Below are 7,278 nucleotides of genomic sequence, written 5' to 3' on the forward strand. Positions count from 1 at the left end.
GGCAATTGAGTCACCTGAAACAGTAGATAAATGCAAAGATAAGATGGCTTTAGCAGCTATTTATCAAAGTATTGGAGAAGATACATTGCTACAGTTGGGTGCCAAGAAAACTGCCAAGGAAGCCTAGATCATGTTGAAAAATATGAATCTAGGTGCGGAAAGAGTGAAAGAAGTTAGAACGCAGACTCTTTGGCGGGAGTTTGAAGCGTTGAGGATGGGTGATTCAGAAAGTATTGATGAGTATTCAGGAAAACTCACTATTATTGTCAACAAATTGAGAGGCCTCGGCAATACTGTGGATGATATCCAAGTAGTTAAGAAACTTCTATGATCCACCTCTGCAAAGTTTCTTAAAATCACTTCAACGATTGAGGAGTTCAGTGATCTCAAAACGAAATCCGTTGATGAGATTATTGGATCACTCAAGGTACATGAAGAAAGGTTGCAAGGGTTTGGAGAAAAGGATGAAACCGTTCTCCTCACTCATGCAGAATGGAAGGAACGAGAGAATGCAAAATCCTCAAAGAAAGAATGGAAGGATCAAGGCAGTTCCAAAGGAGGCAGGGGACGGGGTTGTGGAAGATGGAGAGGCTGTGGGAGAAGTGACTGGCATCGAGGAGATGAAGGAGAGTTGCAAACTCAAAAGAAGAAATTTGACAAAAGTAAAATTAAACGTTACAGGTGTCAGCAAATGGGATACTTCGCATCAGAGTGTTCCACAAAAGACGAACAACTCAACTTGATAGAGATGCAAAAGGATGAGGAGGCTTCATTGCTAATGATAGAGGCGTGTGAAATTAAAACCACACATGACAAAGACCCTGATTTTGTGATGTTGAATGAAACTATAGTGCCGCCATCAGCCAATATTGGAGCTGAAAATTCCTGGTTCCTAGATACTAGAGCAAGCAACCACATGTCAGGAGAAAGAAGGGTGTTTCGTGAGCTCGACACATCTGTTGTTGGAAAGGTACGCTTCGGTGATAACTCTGTAATAGACATTTGTGGTCGAGGAATAATGCTCTTCAAATGCAAAACCGATGAGCACTTGATCTTATCGCAAGTCTATTACATACCTAAACTGAAAAGCAATATTATAAGTTTGGGACAACTGAATGAGAGTGGAAATAAAATTTTCATAGAGGACCGTGTGATGAATATATATGACAGGGCTAGGAGCTTGATTATTATGGTGACCAGACAATCCAACAGATTGTATGTAGCAAAGCTTAAGCTTGCGGATCAGGTGTGTTTAATGACAAATATCAGTAATAGTTGTTGGCTCTGGAACGCGAGGTATGGACACCTGAATTTTCACTCTTTAGAGAAATAAATGACAAAAGAATGGTTGAAGGGTTGCCGAAAAATCACCCAGGTCAATCAATTTTGACCCAGGTCAATCAATTTTGTGATGGGTGTTTAATTGGAAAGCAGCATAGGACTCATTTTCCCCGAACAAAAACATATCGTGCGAAGGAGTCATTGGATCTTGTCCATTGAGATCTATGTGGATCTATTTCGCCAATGACTTATGGAGGTAACAAATATTTTATGTTACTAGTGGATGATTTTTCACGATTTATGTGGGTGTTTATGTTGAAAAACAAGAATGAAACAGTGGTGGTATTTAAAAAGTTCAAGATCATTGTGGAGGTAGAGAAAGGCAAGAAGATTAAGAGCTTTAGAACGAACCGTGGAGGAGAGTTCGTATCTACTGCTTTTAAAGACTATTGCGAGAATGAAAGCATGAAAAGACTTCTTATTGCACCATTTTCACCACAGCAAAATGGCGTAGTATAAAGGCGTAATCAAACGGTGGTAGAGATGGCCAGATGTATCTTAAAGAGCAAAGAGATGCCTGCAAAATTTTGGGAAGAAGCTATCAAAACTACCGTGTATATTCTGAACAGATCACCAACAAAAGGAGTTGTAGATGGTACACCGTATCAAGCTTGGTTTGACAAGATACCACAGGTTCATCGCTTTAAAATCTTCGGGTGTCTTGCTCATGCCACGAATACATATTCACACCTTCCTAAACTTGCTGATAGGAGTGCGAAGACAATTATGTTGGGATATGAATATGGAACCAAAGCTTACCGACTATTGGATCCACAAAAGAATAGAATTATGGTGAGCAGGGATGTGTTGTTCGAAGAGGAGAAAAAGTGGTGTTGGGAAGAAATCACAAACGGTGATGATGAACAAAGAGGAACTTTCACCGTTCAAATTTCAGAAAAACAGAGTAGAACAGAGGAGAGTAATATTGAACATATCGAAGTTGATCCAGATGAAAGACAAAGGAAAAATTCGTCCTCAAATTTATCAACGCCAGACAATACCTCAAATGCATCATTGTCAAGCTCATCGACGCCGAAAAAATTCAGGTCTCTAGAAGATATTTATAGAGAACTGAACGAAGCAGAGGAGGAAGCAGTGGACCTTTGTTTTCTTTCTATAGAGGAACCAACTTCATATAAGAAAGCTGCTAAGAATGAAAACTGGAGGAATGCCATGATGTCTCAAATTCTCTCCATTGAAAAGAATAGAACGTGGGAACTCACAGATTTTCCGAAGAATCATAAAGTAATCGACATCAAATGGATTTTCAAATTAAAGAAAAATCCAGATGAAGAAATCATGAAACATAAGGCGAGACTCGTGGCAAAGGGATATGGACAGCAGTTTGGTGTAGGTTACAGTGAAGTATTCGCACTAGTGGCTAGGTTAGAAACAGTGAGATTAATTCTTGCCTATGCAGCCTTTAAGAACTGGGAAGTACATCATATGGATGTAAAGACAGCTTTTCTGAATGGCGAGTTCGAAGAGGAGGTGAATGTTGCTCAACTAGAAGGGTTCGTTGACAAAGAAAATCCAAACATGGTGTTAAAACTACGTAAAGCCTTGTATGGATTAAAACAGGCTCCGAGGGCATGGAATTTTAAACTTGATCAATGTTTGCAGTCACTTGGTTTTGTTAGATGTCAACAGGAATATGCTCTCTACAAGAATATTAATGGAGTTGAAGCAATGATAATCGGCACATATGTGGATGACTTAATCATAGTCTGCTCAAACAAACAAGTTATAGCTCAGTTCAAGGAAGAGATGCACCAGAAATTTGAGATGAGCGATCTTGGACTTTTGAGCTATTACTTGGGTATTGAGGTATGACAAAGTAGTGAATCAATCACTTTATGTCAGGCCATATATGCAAGAAAAATCCTAGAGAAGCTAGGAATGGGGGAGTGCAATCCTTGTTTGATTCCCATGGAACCAAGAATGAAGATGAGCAAAAATGGGAATGGAGAACCTGCGGTTGATAAAACACTTTACAAAAGTGTTATTGGAAGCTTACGCTATCTGATTAATACCCGACCCGACATAGCCTACTCAGTTGGTGTGATGAGTAGATACATGGAGGCACCAACAACTTCACATCTCACAACAGTAAAACAAATATTGAGGTATGTGAAAGGTACTCTAAGTTTTGGCTGTGTTTATAAGAAGCTATCGAATGTAGAGCTGGTAGGATTTAGCGACAGTGATATGGTTGGGGATATTGATGATAGGAAGAGTACAACTGGAGTGTTCTATTTGGGAGTAAATCCAATAATCTGGGTATTACAGAGGCAGAAGGTGGTGGCTTTGTCATCATGCGAGGCTGAGTATATAGCTGCAACTGCTGGAACATGTCAAGGAGTATGGTTGGGCAGGATTTTGAGTAACATCAGTCAATTGCAAGTAAAACCCAAGCTTAATATTGACAACAAGTCAGCTATAGCGTTGGCGGAAAATCCTGTTTACCATGATCGAAGTAAGCACATTGATACCAGGTTCCACTTTATTCGCCAATGTGTACAAACTGAAGCTATTGAACTGGAATATGTGAACACAGATGAACAGTTGGCGAATATTCTGACAAAGCCGTTAGCAAGACAACGGTTCCTGGGGATAAGAGAGAAGATTGGCTTGAAGAAAGTCGTTTCAACATAGTTAAACAAGTTTAGAGGAGTGATTGTTGGTTATAAACTTGTTTTTTTTATTTTTTATTTTGCTTTAAAAGTTTTTTTTGGTTAAAAAAAAAAATAGTGGTTAGTATTTATTTTATTTCTTTGCTTATTTCTCCATGAAAAAAGGCTGGAGATATTGGACGTAGTGGAAGGAATGGTGGAGTGCTTGCTCATTTGTAGTAGAAATGGGTAAAATTTTTATTATATAAGGAAAATGGTGCAAGTTCTAAACACACCACAAAAAGAAGAAAATTAATTTGTGTGTCTTCGCTTCTTCTCCCATTCTGTTACTTTTTTTCTTTCATCCACTACGATAGAAGTCATCACTAAATGGGAACGCCCAACTACAGTTACAGAGGTATGAAGCTTCCTAGGGTTAGCAAGCTACTATCGAAGATTTGTCCAAGACTTCGCTAGAATAGCCTCGCCTCTTACACATTTTACAAGGAAGGGCATACCTTTTATATGTAATGACGCACGTGAGGCCAGTGCCAAGACCTAAAATAAAGACTAGTGTCAGGTCCAATGCTCATGGTTCCAGAAAGCTCAAAGGGATACGTACAACCTAGAATCGGCCGCAGTAGTATTCACAATATAGATATGGTGACACTACCTGTATGGAGAAGAGACCCAAATTTACACTGACCACAATAACCTAAAATAGTTCTTCACCCAAAAAGAATTGAATGTGAGACAACGAAGGTAGTTGGAATTAGTAAAGGACTACGATATAAATATCCAATACCACCCTGAAAAGGCAAACATAGTCGAAGATGCCCTAAATCATAAAACGGCACACTCGTCGGTCCTCATCACTAGAGAGTTAAAAGTACAAGCGAACTTCAAGTGATTTGTTGTAAAAGTGTTAGTTGCTATTTTTATGTTTTAGTAATCCTAAACATGAGGTCACTAATATGGTCTTCTGCCGCATCGTTTTGGCATGATATTCTGATATTCTTCTTTCCGTTAGGATTTTGTTTTTCTCTTTTGTTAAGCATTGTACTGGCTATAAATATAGTCATTTTTAACGTCGATGCAGGCGTTTCGGGTCGAGGTTCGGTTTGGGTTGGCTCACGTTCGCGTTTACGATTAGGCTGCTAACTAGGTTTCTGTTTACGGACTGGGCTGCTGACTGGGTTTCTCTTTGCAGATTGGGCTGCGAGTGAGTTAGGCTGCGGGCTGGTTTGGTTGGGTCGAGGGAACTTGGGCCTCAAGTTTGTAGAGGCAGGCATGGGTTGCGGGTTGCGGGCTGAATTGACAGTTGGCTACTGGTCCGATGAGGGATTTGGGCTTTGGGTTCTACAAGTAGGCTGGAGACAAGTCACAGGCTAAAATATTAGGCTACAATGGGTTTGGGTCTTGGGTATTCGATTCGTGTTTGACCCGAATCCATTTGATTTGTCTTCCTTACCCAACTCAGCGCGATTCTCCAGTGTCCTTTTCTCTCTCCTTGTTGCGACGGTTTCGATGCCACCTTCTTCATCTCTCTTTCATCATCTTCTTCTTCTCTCTCTCAAAAAGTTTCGTGGTTGTTGGACGTTTGTGGAGGTAGATAAGAAATTCTTCCAAAAGTTTGATTTTTCGAATTCCCTCTTCGAGGACGACGATGCACGTTGTGAATCCTCTTTGGGGAATATACTAAGGTCCGTGAGGTCTTTCATGGTTGATCTGTTTGGTTAAAATGTGGGGCTGAGGGTTTCTACATCACGAGTTTTCCTACTGGAGCTTTTCTTCAGTTTTCTCCTTCTCTCGAATTTTTTTCGTCTCTTCTTTGGTTGTAGTTGTTCTAAGTGGTTTAGGTGTTGAAAAATAAACTTAAATGCAGGAGTTTTTTGTTTGTTATTTTGTGAAAAAGACCATTACGAAATTTGAGAGGGGAAAGGCTTATGGGAGAGAGAAGAGTGATGGCACTAAATTTGAGAGGGAAAAGGGTTATGGGAGACAAAAAAGTGAGAAAGATACTGCTCAACTTAGCCTTAGAAAAACTATAAAAGGGGTCTTATGTATAGTGTAAAATGTGTAGAGAATAAAAGAACAAGATAGAGAAAAAAGCAGAAAGCAATTTATTGTCTGAGTTATTGTAGAATAACCTTTGGAGAACTTCTTTGTCTCCTTGTCTCTCTCCCCTTTCGATACCCCTTTTAAAGTTTCGTGAGAGTTATCTAAATGAGTTAGATTCAAAGCGAGCATTTTTTTCTCAAGTTGGTATCGGAGCGGGCTTTATTTTTCTACAAATTGGTATTAGAGCGATTTCAATTTCAACAATTGGTATCAGACCAATTTCAATTTCAACATTGGGGAAGTTGTTGACGTTCATGTGGCGATGGTTGAAGGTTGAAGGAGGCGTTGTGAGAGGTCGGGGAACACAATTTCGTACGGGTCACAGAATTACCAGCAACTAAGTTTTTTTTTTTATATTTCAGATTCGTTACATTATTTACCACTAAAAAGAACTTTCGTCCTCGAAATTTTCGAACTCTTGTACTAACTCGAGGTATTATTCTCTTATTTCATCCTCCTGCACCCACCGTGTCCCCCTTCATATGGTTTCTCCGACACAACACCAAAATGAACGTAATGTCCCTGGTTTTGTAGCACATTCACTTCTTGGGTTAAAATTCTATTGGTTTTCCTCGTAACTCAAATTTTCATTGAGTGGGAGGGGCTCGTAGTCTATTATGTGTATAGGGCCCGTCATGTATTTACTCTACATCTACACGTGAATTACCTCGTGTCTTCTGAGAGGTAGGGAGGTAGGGCTAACTTATACACTAAATACCAATTCACTCGACAATTTTGATAGGTCCAATGCATCTAGGACTTACTTGCCCTTACGTCTGAACCTCAAGAAGCCTCTCATGGGTGCTACCTTTAGGAATACTTGGTCCTCTACCTCAAACTCTAAGTCTCTACGTCTTACATCGGCATAACTTTTTTTTGTCTACTTAGAGCGGTACACATTTTCGATCAAATTTTTTGGATAGTCGCATTGGCGACTAGGTCTGGCTCGGGTCCTACTAGCTTTCTCTCACCTACCTCATCCCAACATTGCGGAGACCTGCACCATTTCCCATAAAGGTTCTCGAACGGTGTCATTCAAATAGTGGCTTGAAAGCGCAACTTCCCTTAAAGTCTAATACGCAAGAACGTAGAATGTCCCCTAAGATTTGGTGCTCAGTTTGTCCATCTGTTTGGGGGTGGAAGGAGGTGCCAAAGTCTGCTCCAAAACTCTGACGTAAAACGTGGATCTCGATTCGACACTATA

General features: G+C 40.0%; 1 pseudogene; it reads left to right on the forward strand.

Annotated features, from left to right (window-relative positions):
* The first annotated feature begins 3,240 nt into the window (after positions 1–3,240).
* Positions 3,241–3,996, forward strand: LOC147791237 (secreted RxLR effector protein 161 pseudogene; annotated as a pseudogene).
* The last annotated feature ends 3,282 nt before the right edge of the window (positions 3,997–7,278 follow it).

This window comes from Cucurbita pepo, chromosome 9, assembly GCF_057944985.1.
Source record: "Cucurbita pepo subsp. pepo isolate OVF chromosome 9, ASM5794498v1, whole genome shotgun sequence".
NCBI classification, from domain to species: Eukaryota; Viridiplantae; Streptophyta; class Magnoliopsida; order Cucurbitales; family Cucurbitaceae; genus Cucurbita; species Cucurbita pepo.